Below are 19,002 nucleotides of genomic sequence, written 5' to 3' on the forward strand. Positions count from 1 at the left end.
AAGCAGAAGATATTAAGAAGAGGTGGCAAGAATACACAAAAGAGCTATGCAAGAAATATCTTCATGACCCAGATAACCATGATGGTGTGATCACTCACCGAGAGCTGGACATCCTGGAATGTGAAGTCAAGGGGGCCTTAGGAAGCATTGCTACAAACAAAGTTTGTGGAGGTGATGGAATTCCAGTTGAGCTATTTCAAATCCTGAAAGATGATGCTAGGAAAGTGCTGTGCTAAATATGCTGGCAAATTTGGAAAACTCAGCATGGCCACAGGACTGGAAAAGGTCAGTTTTCATTCCAATCCCAAAGAAAGGCAATGCCAAAGAATGTTCAAACACCACACAATTGCACTCATCTCACTTGCTACCAAAATAATGCTCAAAATTCTTCAAGCCAGGCTTCAACAATACGTGAACCATGAACTTCCAGAATTTCAAGCTGGGTTTAGAAAAGACAGAAGAAACAGAGATCAGATTGCCAACATCTGTTGGATCATTGAAAAAGCAAGAGAGTTTCAGAAAAAACACCTACTTCTGCTTAATTGACTATGCCAAAGCCTTTGACTGTGTGGATCACAACATAACTGTGGAGAATTCTTCAAGAGATGGGAATACCAGACCACCTGACCTGCTTCCTGAGAAATCTGTATGCAGGTTAAGAAGCAATAGTTAGAACCAGACATGGAACAACAGACTGGTTCCAAATCAGAAAAGGAGTACAACAAGGCTGCATATTGTCACCCTACTTATTTAGCTTATATGCAAAGTACACCATGTGAAATGCCAGGCTGGATGAAGTAGAAGCTGAAGTCAAGATTGCCATGAGAAATATCAGTAGCCTCAGATATGCAGGTTACACCACCCTTATGGCAGAAATCGAAGAACAAAAGAGCCTCTTGATGAAAGTGAAAGAGGAGAGTGAAAAAGTTGGCTTAAAACTCAACATTCAAAAAACTAAGATCATGGCATCCTGTCCCATCACTTCATGGCAAATAGATGGGGAAACAATGGAAACAGTGGTAGACTTTATTTTATTGGGCTTCGAAATCACTGCAAATGGTGACGGCAGCCTTGAAATTAAAAGACACTTGCTCCTTGGAAGGAAAGTTATGATCATACTAGATAGCATGTTCAAAAGCAGAGAGATTACTTTGCCAACAAAGATCCATTTAGTCAAAGCTATGGGTTTTTCAGTAGTCATGTATGGATGTGAGATTTGGATTATAAAAAAGCTGAGCGCTGAAGAATTGATGCTTTAAACTGTGGTGTTGGAGAAAACTCTTGAGAGTTCCTTGGACTGTAAGGAAATCCATCCAGTCTGTCCTAAAGGAAATCAGTCCTGAATATTCATTGGAAGGACTGATGCTGAAGCTGAGACTCCAGTACTTTGGCCACCTCATGTGAAGAACTGTCTCACTAGAAAAGACCCTGATGCTGAGCAAAATGAAGGTACGAGAAGAAGGGGACGACAGAGCATAGGATGGTTGGATGACATCAACGACTCGATGGACATGAGTTTGAGTAAGCTCTAGGAGTTGGTGATTGGCAGGGAAGCTGGTGTGATGCAATCCCTGGGGTCGCAAAGTTCTGGACACAACTGAGCGACTGAACTGACTGACTGAAGACAGACATAATCTCTCCCCTTTTAGCACTGTCAGTTTAGAAGCTCATGTAAAGGCTACATGACAGATGGAATAGAGCTTGTATACTTAGTGGGCAGAATGAAATGATGCTTGTATATGGCCACTGGAAGACAGTCTTCTCAAGAGAATTGGGAGCCCCACCTCCAAATTAACTAAGAAATTTGGGATTCAGTACTCTTCTAAGTTGTAAGAGTTCCTCTGTCAGGAAACTCAGAGCTCAAGAAAAAAAAAAAAAAGACTATGACAAAGGAATATAAAAGAAAAATGTTTGTATGTTTCTCCTCCTTGAGGGCCCTAGACCCCTTTCTCTTCTGCATGGATCCCAGACTCCTTGTCAACCTACCTACGAATTAGCTCTCTTATTTCCTGGTTTTTCTTTTAGGAGAATATGACTGCCAGGGAAAGAGACAGCAATCTCGTTCTGTAACAGCTTCCTGCTGGCCAGGATGACACAGTGGGATGGGAAGGGGAGGGAGGTGGGAGGGGAGTTCAGGATGGGGAACACATATACATCCATGGCAGATCCATGTCAATGTATGGCAAAACCAATACAATATCGTAAAGTAAAAAGAAAAAAAAAATCAAAAAAATTAAATAAATTTTAAATTGGAGAATAATGAGCAAATTATTATACATTCACTACCTATTTTTTTTAATTTTTTGCCTTTTTCATTAAAATAAATGAAGTATTTACAGATAAAAAAATAATAATAATAAAGGTGGCGCCATTGTCACCCTGGAGTCTCTACAGCAGCCCAGACCTGGCCTTAAAAACCTTTTGCTTCTCTGGAGACCAAACTAGCTTGTTGGTTTGGGCCTACTGAGTTTCACTTACAAGTTTATATAAAGACTGGGCGAATTCCCCATAACTTGGAATCCAAATGTGGCAATAGCCCATAGACTAAAAATACTCTCAATTGTTTTAATATCATAGGTAGGGGGAAAATATTTGGCTAGTTAAGAATTTCAGACAATAAAGTATAAGGATTAGGCACCACAGGCTGTAAAGGAACCATAGCATCATTTATTGTCTGTAAATCTTGAACCAGTCTCCATTTTTATCATTTGACTTTTTTACACCCAAAATAGGAGTGTTGTGTGGACTGTTACAGAGAATTAATAGCCCTTGTTCCTTTAAATGTTTAATGTGATTTAACTTGGGTTTTAGTGGATACTGCTTTTGATGTGGAGTAGGTGAGGGTCTTTGAGCTTGATAATGACAGGAACAGCATTTTTGCTTGACCCACAGTTTTTCCATCAGCTCACACTCTAGGATTTGCATTTTGTTTGATTAATGGGAGAGAACAACAGGGCTCCATATTCATGAAAACAGAGGCATGGACCTTGCTCGGTATATCCCTCTCCAAAAGTGGTGAGGGAGACTCTGACATGATCAGAAACTTATGTGAAAACAGCACAGAGTCCCAGTTTTAGCTTAGAGGACAATTAGATAATAAAGTTTGGCTCATCCAGACAGTCTCGTTACAGGAACTGGATTGGGGAGAAAGTGGGCCAGGGGCTTTAGTAAGCACAGAGTATGCTGGCCCAGTGTCTAAAAGGAAATCAACTCGTTGGCCCCCCAGTTATTAATACCCAGGTTTCCTCAGGTGTAATTGGGATGGGAGCTTGTGTGGGGGCCACTGGGCACCTTCAGTCCTGATTGTCTTGAAAGTGTGACCCCTGGGGCCTGTGCTTCTGAGGGTAGTCTCTTCTCCAATGTAGTCCTTTGCAGACCAGACATAGAGCCAGGGGTGGCTTAGACACCTAAGGGCAATCCTACTTGAGATGCTCCTCCTTAATAACAAGCCCATCCCTTTTCTTACCTGCGCCCTTCTGGGCACTTTTCTTCAGGATATTTCAGAGGATTCTGACAGCCATCACTAAGGCTTTAGTCTTTCCCTAGTCATTTTTGTTTTTCTTCCAATTCTCTGCCATAATAAACTGTCTGAGCCAGTTGTAAGTGAAAGTGAAGTCGCTCAGTCATGTCCTACTCTTTGCGACCCCACGAACTGTAGCCTACCAGGATCCTCCATCCATGGGATTTTCCAGGCAAGAGTACTGGAGCAGGTTGCCATTTCCTTCTCCAGGGGATCTTCCTGACCCAGCGATCGAACCCAGGTCTTCCATATTGTAGGCAGACACTTTACCATCTGAGCCACCAGGGAAGTCCATAAAAGCTTATCTAAAGACTAATTTGGTCCATAAGCCTATTTTAGTGGCTTACAGAGAATATCTGAGTGAGAAATCTATCTTTTAAGATCATTCCTCCCTCTGTACTTTTGGGCTCAATCCTGGTGAATCTGCAAAGGGCTTCCTGTAGTCCATCTAGGAATTTACCAGGAACTTCCCTCTCTCCCTGTTATATGTCCGCCAGCTTAGCATAGTTTAAAGTCTTAGCATGCACCCACTTGAGGCTTTCAAGAATACATCTGGCAAAGTGGCTCTGATCCCGCCTTCCTTTGGACCTGTTACAGTCCCAGTATAGCTCTGTTGTGGGGATGGTCTGATTCCCAGTAGGGAGGGGCGCCCATCTCATCTTCCCTCTTTTTTGTTGATTTATTACCAAGCCACTCATCTCCATAGGCAATAGCTTTCCCCCAAAACTCAAGTTTTTGAATCAGGGGACAGCCTCTATCCCAGGACATACCCAAGTAAGGTTAAGCTCTGGGGATCAAACTTAACCCAGTTTTTAAAATACATTTCAAAGGGTGGTTCTGGAACTTCTGTAAGAGAGGAAAAAGCAACGTCTAGCACCCTTGTTTTTTTCCACTGGAGGTGTCCCCTCCCTGTTCTAGATGGGGGAGTGGGGGTGGAGACAGACTTCCCATGGAAGCTTTCTTTCTCTGATCAGACTTAGTCTGATCTTACCCCTGCAGGCACTGTGCTCATTCTCCTCAGCTGTCCTCATTCTGCCATTGAGGCGCTGGACTTGACGCATCCCAAATTGATTTCCTGCTCTTTACCATCAAGACCTCTGTTTGATTTGCCCCTTTTCCTCTGATGCTACCCGGAGTATAACAGAGTAGTTATCCGGAATGTTTCCCAAGCTAAGACCCCTAGGGGAAACATCCATCTTCCGTGTGCCTGTGTACATTCCTGGGCATATTCCTGACTGCAGTAGAAGTGGTGAGTCATGAAGGGATGACCAACAAATACAACAACAAAAAACCAAGATGTCTCTTCTGAGTGTTGCCACACCAATGTATGTGATAGCAAAAGAGATGGTGGAGGATTGGCCAGTGAGCAAAAAGTGATTTTTGTACTTGTTTTTGTATGCCTTGGGCTTGCTATCAATCACACACACAGACACACCATAGAGCTAGTAAAGTAAAGCAGAAAATGTGTATACTGAGAAGGCAGAGAGGCTAGAGCTCTGAGTGTCCTTGCCTTGTCTTGAAGATCCTGATCACCCAAGATGACAGCTTATGGTAAATGGTGTTGGATTCATGAGCTCTGAAGGAGAGCATTTCACTTCAGGACCAAAGACACAGCTTCAGTCACTCAGAGCTTTGTGTGGCAAAAGTTTTATTACAGAGAAGAAGGGAATAAAGAAAGCTTCTGACAAATAGAATAAAATGCTTACTCTTTTCTCCTCCTTGAGGGCCCTGGACTCCTTACCAACCTGCCTAAGAGTTAGCTCTCTCAAACGGATATAAGCTTGAGCAAATTCTGGAAGATAGTAAAGGACGAGGGAAGCCTGGCCTGCTTCAGTTCATGGGGTCGCAAAGAGTTGGACAAGACTTAGCCACTGAAGAACAACAGTGTTGAATGTTCATCTTTGTGATTTTACTGAGTTTATGTAAGGGAACATCCTTGTTCTAAGAAAACACACATTGAAGTATTTAGTGGCATTAGGGACATAATGTCTGCTGCTGCGAAGTCGCTTCAGTCGTGTCCAACTCTGTGCGACCCCATAGATGGCAGCCCACCAGGCTCCCCCGGCAAGAACACTAGAGTGGGTTGCCATTTCCTTCTCCAATGCATGAAAGTGAAAAGTGAAAGTGAAGTCGCTCAGTCATGTCCGACTCTTCGCAGAGAGCATACCAGGCTTCTCCACCCATGGGATTTTCCAGGCAAGAGTACTGGAGTGGGGTGCCATTGCCTTCTCCTAATTTCTGCCACTTACTCTCAAATGATGTGTATGTCTTCACATGGTTGAAAGAGAGAGAGAGTATAATAAAGCAAATGGAGTAAATTTTTATCAAATCAGTGAATCTTGTTAAAGAATATGGAAGCTCTTGTACTAATCTTGCAATTTTCCTCTAAATTTAAAATTAATCAACATAAAACATTTCTAAAAGCTATGAATAAAATTATACTTAAAATAGATCACTGGTCCAAAGGGACCTTCTATTTTTACTTGGTTGTAACCCCAATTAAAAAAAAAAATCTAAAACTAAAATAAAAAAATAATAAGTTTAAGAGCTTTTGTAGTCTATTTTTATACTTGAGTATATTTTGCTCTTCCTAATGTCATCTATGAAAGCATCAATTCTATTAATATATAATCCATGTCCAAATTGATATCCAACTATAGATTTTAGTTTCCTCAAGTTTTGTAGCCTTACGACCTGACTTAGTGATAAAACTATTGACTACTTCTACTGCTCAAGTTACATATTTTTGGATACTACAGTGAGTGGCATCTATACTAGGACCTGTTCCTTTCTTCTTATAATCATCTTACTATTACATTATGACATTTTTGTCATAACAATGATGTTATGATTTCATTGACATAATCTTTTCTTTAGATGCTGATTTTTTATTGCTCCCCTGACATTTTAAATACCAAAGGTAAATATGTTTTTTCAGTCTGTCATGAGTCATTAGATAATATTGCAGTGTGTTATAGAAGTGTTTCTATATTTAATAACAGTGCTTTCTGCATCTCTACATGGTAGTTTATACAAAGTTAGCTAAGTAGAATCTTCATCTAAAGCAAGATATCACACTAAAGTAACTGTTTAGTTTTTTTAAATTGAGCTAATAGGAGTTAAAAGCAAACTATTTAGGAGATGATAGAAAGCCCAGTGACTATAGCTGTATATGGTTAAAATCATTATCATAGCTCAAACTTCAGAATTAATATCAGGTCAAAGCATCCAGCATATACTAGATATTCATTTCTTTCCTTATTGTAATAGACAAAGTATCTTATAAAATGGTTTTATTTTAGATACATATACATATTTAATTCTTTAAAACTTGAATTAGGATTTAAATGAATTATACTCAAATTTCAAACTTATTGTGACCTTAAGCAAACATATGAAGCAGATGGATACCATCTCAGGTCTTACTTATGTCTAATGTCCCCTTAACTTTCTTTCCCCTCCCCTCAGCACTACACTCAAATGTATGCTTTCATGCTGTTATGAATGACAATCTTGATTTTGAGGGGACAAAAGTTTTAATTAAACAATGGGATGAATCTAGTTGCTAATGGGAGGCAAACAGCCAAGTAACATTACTATTCACAAACCGAGGTCCCTGCTTTCACCTTAGTGTAAATGTTAGGCAAATAGGAGGGATTTGTGAGATAGAGCAAATCTTGGTATTACCACCTGGGAACTTGGCTTCATGTGTCTTCATTTTTGGCTCATTTATATAAGTCTTTGATTAGTTCTGATTTCCAAAACAGAGATGTTAGTGGTAAGTGTTACTGTAGTATAGATTTTGCAGACAGTGGAATTTAAATTTGGCTCATTGTTTAAAAAGAAGACTGCCTACATCATGAGATTTACACTTGGAGCAAAGTTAACATGGTCACAAGGCTAAAAAAATCTCAAATATCTATTTGCCTTCTAGCCCATCTGGCCAATCATTTCACTGTTAGTTGGATAGACGAACTATATTGACCTTTAATATTCTTCTGGAAGTTAGAAAGGAAATAGCAGCAATATTCCGGCAAGGTGTGGGAATGGACTGAGAAAAGTCAGCATGTGTTTTGACTTTTAATTATGATTTTTCTTCAGTGTAGTAAAGAAGTGCTTTGAAAAGAATAGGGCATTTTTCACTGTGTGTGAATTCAATATCTTATTGCTTTGTAGTATATTTTTCCTGTCAAGTGCTGAATGTGGTTGTCCTTTTGCATAATGCATTTTTGTTTGCTATCAGATATTATGAAAGATCTCCTATATAACCTTTTGGTTTCTTTAGGACTTAAAGAGGGTTGGAGAAGTGACAGAAGTTTGTGGGAAAAAGAAAAGACCCAAATTCAGACACTTTTGTTTTATATCTCTTCTAGGTAAGGTGGCTCTAGGATTAGCTATTAATAGCTCTATCAGAATAAACTAAGCCTTTGGTACGGTTTACTTTCTCCTGCTTCTGTTTTTCCTGTTGCCAGCCTCCTAGAAGATGTATTATTTTCTCCCCCGCTTTCATGAGAAGTGGATTCCTCCCCTCTTTGTCCCCTTGTTTAAGCCTGTCCAGTGGGGGTGGCTCTCTTTTGAGGATACCAGGAGAGGCACTGAGAGTGACAGGACACATGTTGCAATGAGCAAGATGTGCTCATGAGTCATCGAAGAGACAGCCTGGTTTGAGAAATGATTCTTGTTGAGGCATTTTAAGAGAGAAAGGAGATAAATCTTATGTTGTGTCTATAGTATTGCCAGTGCATCTCGCTAGATATGCCAGGCCCTCATTCCTCATCTGCCCCAAGTTTAAAATTTGAATATTCATTAATATCTTCTAGTCTCTGAGATTTCTCTCCATGAATTTGTGACATATGTCCTGGTGTAATAATAAACTTTACTTACTGTTTTCTTGGTTGACTCTGAGTGCTTTTATTAGTTACAATTTTATTTTATTCCTCTTTAATTTTTTCACTTTAGTCCCTCTACTATCTTCTACATACCCACATATATTACTACTGCTACTATATCATCAAGTTTGCTTGTGAATGGGGACGATTTAAGAACTTAAAGCTAAGTGCTTCTCAGTCTGTAGTCCATATTTTCTACATTACCTGCATTTTCTACATTTTTACATTAATGAGCTTTCCTGAATTTAAATTAAAATTTAAAGCAAACTGAATATTTATTTCTCATTCATACATAGATGTATTCAACAAATATTTACTATATACTGGGTGCTAGTACTGTGTAGATTCTGATTTCTTCAGCCAAGTACAGGAGAATTAGCTGCAGAAGTTGATTATAGACCATTCTATTTGCTTTTTCTCTTTGGGATTTTCAAGCATCCTATTCTGAGTCTTAGATTAAAGACACAATATATAAAAAATAGTATTTCTGAGTTCCTTAGAATTCTGGTGGTTTATCTTACTATTGGATTTATGTTTGGGATGCTATGATTTATAAATCCTGTAATATCAGTGGGCTTCCCTTGTGTCTCAACTGGTAAAGAATCTGCCTGCAATGCAGGAGACCTGATTTTGATCCCAGGGTTGGGAAGATCTCCTGGAGAAGGGAAATGCTACCCACTCCAGTATTCTGGCCTGGAGAATTCCATGGATTGTATAGTCCATGGGATTGCAAAGACTCAGACATGACTGAGCGATTTTTACTTTAGTTTACTTCACTTTTCATATCAATAGGAAACCTTTATATCATTATCTTAATAATGGCCCACTCTTGACTTTTTAAAGAAATAGCTTAAAATAATAAGTTATCGTTCAGTTGCTAAGTCATGTCTGACTCTTGTAACCCCATGGACTGTAGCATGCCAAGCTTCCCTGTCCTTCACCATCTCCTGGAGTTTGCTCAGACACAAGTTCATTGAGTTGATGATGCCATCCAACTATCTCATCCCCTATTGCCCCCTTCTCCTTTTGTTTTCAATCTTTCCCAGCATCAGGGTCTTTTCCAATGAGTTGGATCTTAGCATCAGGTGGCCAGAGTATTGGAGCTTCAGCTTCAGCATCAGTCCTTCCAATGAATATTCAGGGTTGATTTCTTTTACGATTGACTGGTTTGATCTTCCTGTCCAAGATAGTGAATGTCAAAAATGGCTGGATCCTCTTCAGTTAATGCTATTTATTCTGACAAAATATTAGCAACAACCAACTGTCAAGCTATAAGGAAATGGTTAATTAAAATATGATAAATGGCTTATAAGAACATTAAACAACTGTTTCATTGAGAACTGTGTGGCAGGATTATTCTTCAGCATAGGAAAATGTTTATAATGTTATTATAGGTCTGTTTCCCCAGTAAACAGGCTCTGAGATGGAGAAATAGCTATGCTCAGAAAGGCTATTGGATAGTGCTCTCAGGATCAGTGACCCAACAAGACAAACCAAAGTAGGGTTCAATACCTGAGAATAGTCCTTTGTGGTTCATAACGCCACCCTTTAGTCATCCTTTTTTCATGCAAGAAAGCATGTCTTCACAGCTTAGCAGTTTTATGACTATTTTCCTGTCAGGATGTGAAGAAAGTAGAATGGGGGAGAGAAGTTAAACTGCTTTGCAAAGGCACAGTCACAGCAAATGTCTCAGCTAATCTCTTCAGAATTGTCCCCCACTGAGGCAAGGATATCTTGCCTTTGTATTACAGCTTGCCACCTTCCAAACCAAACTAACTTCTGGATTCAGGCTGACCTGGGGAAAGGATGGACATTGGGGCAGGCAGTTCTCTTCAGTTGAAAGCAGTTCCCAGAGCAAGACTCAGCCTGGAGCTGATAGCTTCACATGCTCCCAGAATCTACTACAGATGAAATATTACACAAAAGGAAAAAAACACACAATGTTTCATGTGCATTATTATATTATGAATTCCACTGTAATATATGTATGAGTGAGTGAGTGAGTGAAAGTCGCTCAGCCGTGTCCGACTCTGCGACCCCATGGACTGTAGCCCACCAGGATCTCCTCTGTCCGTGGGATTCTCTGGGCAAGAACACTGGAGTGGGTTGCCATTCCCTTCTCCAGGGAATATATGTATGAGTACGTACAATAATTGGGAGAGGACACAGGAAAATGAACACAGCAGTGCTGCAAAACTGAAGTAGGTGATCCAGTAATTAGGACACTGCACTTCCACTGCAGCAGGGTACACATTGACCTCTGGTTGCATGTTAGGTAGTATGGCCAAAAAAAAAAAAAAAAGTGAGTGAATTCATAAGAACATAACTTTTTGTCAAATAAGCCATTAAGTGAAAAATATTGTAGTTTCCATTACAGTATCAGAAGAACTCAAGTGTATGTTGTCTTTTTATCTCCCAATTTTAAAAGACTACCATTTTTATTAATTATTGAATGTCTCAGGCTTTCTTCTGTGTTCTATTTGTAGAATATCTTCAGGTGTGGTATGACAAACATAGCTCAGTGTTGCTGTCAGATTCACTTTAAGATAGTAACACATATGAACAGTTGCTCTGCTTTGGCTAGTTTCAGCCATTCCTAGGGTGGCCTCACCTATGAGGCAAAAGAAGCAATGGTTATGGGTTCAGTCCCTATGTATGCCGTTGATACTTTTTTCACAGCCTTAAATTACTTTCATACCCAGCGTAACATCTTATATGTATGTGATCAAAAGGAAATTAGGAATGAAAAGTGTGAATGGAACAGGGTAAATCAAATATGATACTGAAAAACAGTTTGAAATTATAAAAAATTCAGATTCTTGTTAATTTTATTTATTTTCAAGAATACAACTTTTATTCCAAAAGTTAATCCTCTCTGCACAAATTGTATAGAGGCATAGCTCCTAAGACTGTTGGGACATTTGAGGAGGGTGAATCACAATTTAGTGATTATAAAAAGCATAGTAAAAAGTTATTAACAGTGATGAACATCTCTGAGTAAGCCCTTTTAGGATACATCCTTGTGAAGATTATGCTCTTCTGGGCTTTTCTGGTGACTCAGTGGTAAAGAATCCACCTGCAATGCAGGAGACCTAAGTTTGATCCCTGGGTTGGGAAGATCCCCTTGAGAAAGCAATGGCTACCCACTCTAGTATCCTTGCCTAGAGGATTCCATGGACAGAGGAGCCTGGTGGGCTACAGTCCATGGGGCACAAAGAGTCGAAAACGACTGAGCATCTAAGCACACAGTCATTTATTGTGGCCTCCAATTTGAATTGGGCCAGTTATCATTAGCAGAAATCATAATCCACTTATTTACATAATAATTCTCTTCCTTAAATTCTTAGCCACCAAGTAAAAGACTGGTAAAAAGTGCAGGCATGAGAAATACCAAGAGTACCTCTCTGAGAGAGATTTGAAAGCCTGTGAGACATTGACGTATTTTCACAGTGTGGCTGGTGCATTTCAGAAGTGGGGACCAGGGTGTGGGTACAAGGCTGAGGCAGATGCTTCTGTAACTCCTCTTCTTTTTTTTTTTTTTACTCCTCTTCTTAATTAGCTCATCTTTTTGCATTTTTTGAATCTGTACCACACTGTTGTGGGACTGTTGGCTTAGTGTCTTACACAGTGACATATCAGGATGCTAAGGAAGGAAGACTGTGAAATGTGATGAGCTCTTCATCACCTGACAGGTGGGCAACTTCTGATGGCAAGGATAACACAGAGCCCTGATAAGGCCACATGATTATAGATGTGCTGCCCTGAGTCTGTCCATTTCTTCGTTCTCACTTAAGGCTGTTTGTTGGCAAAGGGACAAGAATTTGTCAAAGGATAAGTAAGCATTAACACCTATTAAATTAGTCATTTAGTATAACTTGCCCACACTTATGTAAAAATACCTGCCAGTGAACACTGGAGGGCATGAAAAATAGCAATGAAAAAGCTATATGTATGCCCATGCACCCAACAAGCGTCTATATTCATTATAGATATTACATAATATATATCTTATGTGATATGTATATATTATATATAGAGATGTGGTCAGTCACACACAGCCATATTTGTTTATTCATTAACTGATACTTTCATCTATTCATTCAAAATATTACTAGAAACAGGAGCTGTGCCAGGGATTAGGATTACAATAGTGGTCTTTGTTTAGTTTCTCAAAAGTGTCATTTTAGTTTCTCTTCCAAGATGCTTGCGTACATGTTCCTTTGGTCTGGAATGGCTTTTCTTTCCTCCTTCTTGGCTGCCTAGTTGAATTTTACAAATCTTTCAGATGTGCCACCTTTTAAAGGATGTTTTCTTTGACTCGGTGATTATATTAGGTCCCAGTTATATGCTCTCATAGGATTCTGTACCTTATCATCCTAATACTTATCATAATGTGATTTCTCTGTACAGTTGTTGGATTATGTGTACAATTACTGGGTTATACTATCTTTCACATAGCTCAATATGGGTAAGATCCGCATCTATTCTGAACACCATAGTTTCTTTAGTGCTCACTGAGACTGATACAGAACAAATGTTATCATTTTTTTTAATAAAGTAATGAATAGTCAAAAGGACATAACCTTTGTTTTCAAAGAGATTCTCTGGTTGAGGGGGGGGGCCTGCTAGTAGCCCAATATTTGTGTGATAAATATTAGGAAGTGCTCTGGAAATCAAAGAATTGGAGGCATCCATCTCAGCCTATGATTGTCAAGGAAAGTTTTCTGGAGGAATTTGGGTGTAAGTATCTGCAAGATCAGTTCAGTTCAGTTCAGTTCACTCAGTCATGTCCAACTCTTTGCAACCTTATGGACTGCAGCATGCCAGGCTTCCCTGTCCATCATCAACTCCCAGAGCTTACTCAAACTCATGTCTATTGAGTTAGTGATGCCATCCAACATCTAATCTTCGGTCATCCCCTTCTCCTGCCTTCAATCTTTCCCAGCAACAGGGTCTTTTCCAATGAGGTCTTTCCCCATCACGTGGCCAAAGTATTGGAGTTTCAGGTTCAGCATCAGTTCTTCCAGTGAATATTCAGGACTGATTTCCTTTAGGATTGACTGGTTGGATCTCCTTGCAGTCCAAGGGACTCTCAAGAGTCTTCTCCAATACCACAGTTCAAAAGCATCAATTCTTTGGTGTTCAGCTTTCTTTATGGTCCAACTCTCACACCCATACATGATTACTGGAAAAAACCATAGCTTTGACTAGACAAAACTTTGTTGGTAAAGTAATATCTCTGCTTTTTAATATGCTGTCTTGTTTGGCCATAGCTTTTCTTCCAAGGAGCAAGCATCTTTGAATTTCATGGCTGCAGTCACCATCTGCAGTGATTTTGGAGCCCCAAAGAATAAAGTCTGTCACTGTTCCCATTGTTTCCCCATCTATTTGCCATGAAGTGATGGGACTGGATGCCATGATCTTAGTTTTCTGAATGTTGACTTTTAAGTCTTTTAAACTTTTTCACTCTTTCACTTTCATCAAGAGGCCCTTCAGTTATTTTTCACTTTCTGCATAGGGTGGTGTCATCTGCATATCTGAGGTTATTGATATTTCGCCAGGCAATCTTGATTCCAGCTTGTGCTTCATCCATCCACATTTCACATAATATACTCTTCATAGAAGTTAAATAAGCAGAGTGACAATATACAGCCCTAACATACTCCTTTCCCAAATTGGAACCAGTCTGTTGTTCCATGTCCAGTTCTAACTGTTGTTTCTTGACCTGCATACAGATTTCTCAGGAGGCAGGTAAGGTGGTCTGGTATTCCCATCTCTTTAATAATTTTCACTCCTGCTACTGCTAAGTCACTTCAGTCGTGTCTGACTCTTAGTGACCCCATGGACTACAGCCTACCAGGCTCCTCCATCCATGGGATTTTCCAGGCAAGAGTACTGGAGTGGGATGCCATTGCCTTCTCCGAATAATTTTCAGTTTGTTGTAATCCACAGAGTCAAAGGCTTTGGAATAGTCAATAAAGCAGAAGTAGATTTTTTTTTTGAACTCTCTTTCTCTTTCACATGGAACAGTGAAGTCATTCAAAATTTGGAAAGTAGTATATCCAAAATCACTGCAGATGGTTACTGCAGCTGTGCAAGTAAAAGACTCTTGCTCCTTCCAAGAAAAGCTATGACAAGCCTAGGCAGCATATTAAAAAGCAGAGACATTGCATTGCCAAAAAAGCTCCATATTGTGAAAGATATGGTGTTTGCAGTGGTCATGTATGGATGTGAGAATTGGACCATTAAGAAAGCTGAATGCTAAAGTATTGATGCTTTTGAACTGTGGTGTTGGAGAAGACTCTTAAGTGTCCCTTGGACTACAAGAAGATCAAACCAGTCAACCCTAAAGGAAATCAGTCCTGAATATTCATTGGAAGGACTGATGCTGAAGCTGAAACTCCAATACTGTGGCCACCTGATGCAAAGAACTGACTCATTGAAAAGACTCTGATTCTGGGAATGATTGAAGGCAGGAAAAGGAGACAGAGATGGTTGCATGGCATCTGATCAAACTTGGGAGATGGTGAAGGACAGGGAAGCCTGGTGTGCTGCAGTCCATGGAGTCGCAAAAAGTTGGACATGACTGAGTGTCTGAACAACAACATGGAATTCAATATCAAAAAATAAACATCCCAATCAAAAATGGGTTGAAGACCTAAAGTGGCAACTCTCCAAAGAATACAGATGACCAATACACACATGCAAAGATGCTCAACATCAGTAATTATTAGAGAAATTCAAATGAAAACTACAATGAATTATCACCTTACACCTCTCGGAATGGTCATCGTCAAAAAAAATCTGTAAAGAATAATTGCTTGAGAGGGTCTGGAGAAAAGGGAACCCTCTTCCATTGTTGGTTGGAATGTAAATTGATACAGATACCATATAAAGTAGTATGGAGGTTTCTCAAGAACTAAAAGTAATCCCACTATTGGGCATGTACCCTAAGAAAACAATATTTCAGCATGATGTGTGTACCCCACTCTTCATTGCAGCACTGCTTACAATAATAACCAGGACATGGAAACAACCCAAGTTGTTGACGACAGATTAATTGATAGTGAAGAAGTGATACAAATATACAATGGAATATTACTCAGCCATAAAATGAAATTGGGCAATTATAGAGATGTGGATGGACTTAGAGTCTGTTATACAAAGTAAAATATGTCAGAAATAGAAAAAATGTATTTTAAGGCATATATGTGGAATCTAGAGAAGTTGTACAGATGAATCTATTTCTAAGATAGGAATAGAGATGCAGACCTACAGAAAAGACATGTGGACACAAGGTGGTAAGGGAATGGTGGGACAAATTAGGAGTAGTTAATGGTTGACATATATGCATTATAATGTGTAAAACAGATATCTAGTGGGCATTGCTCTAGAGAACAGAGAACTCAGCTGCATGCTTTTGTGGTGACCTGGATGGGTGGGATGAAGGTGTGGGAAGAAGGTCGAAAAGGGAGGGAATATGTGTATACATCGGAGAAGGCAATGGCGACCCACTCCAGTGTTCTTGCCTGGAGAATCCCAGGGACAGAGGAGCCTGGTGGGCTGCGATCTATGGGGTCGCACAGAGTCAGACATGACTGAAGTGACTTAGCAGCAGCAGCAGCACCAGCAGCATGGGTGTACATATTTCTGACTCACTTCATTGTACAGCAGAAACTAATGCAATGTTGTAAACCAATTATACTCCAATAATAATAATAAAAAAAAGAAGGTCAGGGGAGATACACCATATGCACACACATTCATAGACACACACACAAACACATGCACACACATTTATATTTTTACTAAAATAAAATTGTGTTCTATACAATATTCTGATAGTTTTAACAGCTTTTTATCATGACATATCACATATATCTTTAGGTATTTTTGTGTATATATTTGCCAGTTTTGGTTAGGGCATACATAATTTTCTCCTAGATTTCCCTCTACAATATTTATTGTTATCATTATTTTTTTAACTTTAAACTTTTATTGATCTTAAATTTTATTTTTTTCAGTGTTGTGAGATGGTATTTAATTTTTAGTTTTTTAGATGGCTAATGCCATTTAGTAAATTGACCATTCTTTCTCCATTGATTTAAAATACTAGTTTGTGATATGTTAAAAATTATATACACAGATTTGCTTTTGAATTCTTCCTTTTGACATAATAATCTCTTTGTTTCTATAGAAATAAACATTTTTATTATAGTGCATTTTATTTATTCCAATATCTGATTCTTCTTAGTAGTCCTATTCATGAATTTTTGGCTACTCTAGGCATTTATTATTTATTATCATTATTTATTCTTTTATGTGAATCAGTAATTTTAAAACTTAATGTATTAATAATAAAACATGTTGAGACTATAATTAGAAATGCATTAAACTCATATGTTTATTTTGAGAGGATTGATATTTTTATAATGTTGAGTCTTTATATTTTGATGTGGAATTTAAAAAATTTGTTCAGTTTCTGTTTTCTGTTAAGTTTTAATAATTTTTGTAGTGTAAGTTCTATGCCTTTCTTATTAAATGTATTCTTATGATTTCTATAGCTTTCATTGTTGCTTTGAATAGGCTGTTTTCACATTTCTACTTCTTGGTCTTTACTGCTAATATTAAAAAAGCTATAGATTCTTTCTCTCTTTTATATTCAGCTACTTACAATGTTTACTTATTAGCTCTAGTAGGTGTTATTTCTTATAAAATAATGTGGTTTTTTAACAAAAATGCAAGAAAGAGCGTTGAAATTAAAAGACTTTCTAGGTGTTCTAAGTGTACATTCTTTGTTCGCAAAAACATGATTTTAATTGTTTCTTATATCTCATAGCATCTGCTAGAATCTCCAAGATAATACTGAAGAACACTTGTGGTAACAAGCTTATTTGCCCATTTCTGATTTTATTTGGAATGTTCTTCTGATTTTTGAATAGCAGCATTTATTATATTTGGGTAGTTTCTTTATATCCCTGTTTTGCTCAAAATTTTTATTGAAACTGTTAAGTTTCGGAATTTTCAGAATTTACTGATAAAACAATATTTTCTCAGTTTTATAAATACCATAGTTTATTATGCCTATAGATTCTTTACTATTGGGCTTCCCTGGTGGCTCAGGTGATAAAGCATCTGTCTGTAATTGTAACGCTGGAGACCCAGTTCGATCCCTGGGTTGAGAAGATCCCCCGGAGAAGGCAATGGCGACCCACTCCAGTACTTTTGCCTGGAAAATCCCACGGATGGAGGCGCCTGGTAGGCTACAGTCCGTGGGGTCGCAAAGAGTTGGACACGACTGAGTGAACTGTTAAGTTTCAGACTTTTCAGAATCTACTGATAAAACAATATTATTTTCTAAATACCATAAATTTATAAATACCATAAATACATACCATAGTTTTATAAATACCATAGTTTATTATGCCTATTGATTCTTTAATATTAAACTACTTTTTCATTTGTGATATGAGTACTACTTGGTAATGATGCATCATTCTTTTATAGACTGTTAAACTCTATTTGATGCTATTTTATTAATATTGAATATTCATAAGAGAATATGAATACTGTATAGTATACTGTATATGTACACTGAATAGTATACTGTATCAAGTTTTAGCATTAAAGTTATGTGGATTTAATAAAAAAGAATTGAGTAGCTTTAATTGTTTTCTATGGCCTGGAAATATTTAACTTTGGAATTATATATTTTTAAAGGCTATCCAAAACTCTGGTTGTCCATTTCATATTGGGTCAATTTTTGTCATTTATGTGCTGCTAGAAAATTATCCATTTATGTTACATTTAAACATTTGTTGGCAGAACATTGTATGGCTCTTTTGTGATTCCTCTGCTAAGTAACTTCAGTTGTGTCCGACTCTGTGCGACCCCATAGATGGCAGCCCACCAGGCTCCCCCATCCCTGGGATTCTCCAGGCAAGAACACTGGAGTGGGTTGCCATTTCCTTCTCCAATGCATGAAAGTGAAAAGTGAAAGTGAAGTCGCTCAGTCGTGTCCGACCCTCAGTGACCCCATGGACTGCAGCCTTCCAGGCTCCTCCATCCATGGGATTTTCCAGGCAAGAGTACTGGAGTGGGGTGCCATTGCCTTCTCCTGTGATTCCTCTATTTGTCCCTAATAGGAACTATATCTTCTTTCTCACTCCTAATTTAGTTTTAATTTACTAATTTCAGCTTTTATCTTTTAATTTTAAGCTCAATATTAATTTTCTTAATTGAAAGATTTTATTTACTTACTTTTGTTGCTGAAAATATTTATGATACATATTTTTATTTGAGTACAGTGACTGTTTTGCCTCATAGAATTTTGAATGAATCAGTTTCCTTTTCACTGATTTCCAGAAATTATAATTTCAATTTTTGCTTTTAATTCAAGAAAGGGTGGTGTTTCACTTCTAAATAAAGCTTTCTGATTATCTTTTTAATGTGTTTATTATTGTTATTGATATTATTATTAGAAATTGTGATCAGCAAAATCTTACTTAAAATTATATTATTGAAATTTTGTGGCTAAATACTTGAGCAATTTTTGTAATTTTTTCAAACACTATAAATATGCATACCTGTGTA

General features: G+C 38.2%; 1 protein-coding gene across 3 annotated transcripts in view; it reads left to right on the top strand.

Moving 5' to 3' along the window:
- The window catches only part of GUCY1A2 (guanylate cyclase 1 soluble subunit alpha 2), a 586,113-nt gene that overhangs the window by 200,650 nt on the left and 366,461 nt on the right, over positions 1-19,002 (top strand). The gene's annotated exons all lie outside the window — the stretch shown is intronic.

The sequence above is a fragment of the Bos taurus genome, chromosome 15 (assembly GCF_002263795.3).
Source record: "Bos taurus isolate L1 Dominette 01449 registration number 42190680 breed Hereford chromosome 15, ARS-UCD2.0, whole genome shotgun sequence".
Taxonomy (NCBI): Eukaryota; Metazoa; Chordata; class Mammalia; order Artiodactyla; family Bovidae; genus Bos; species Bos taurus.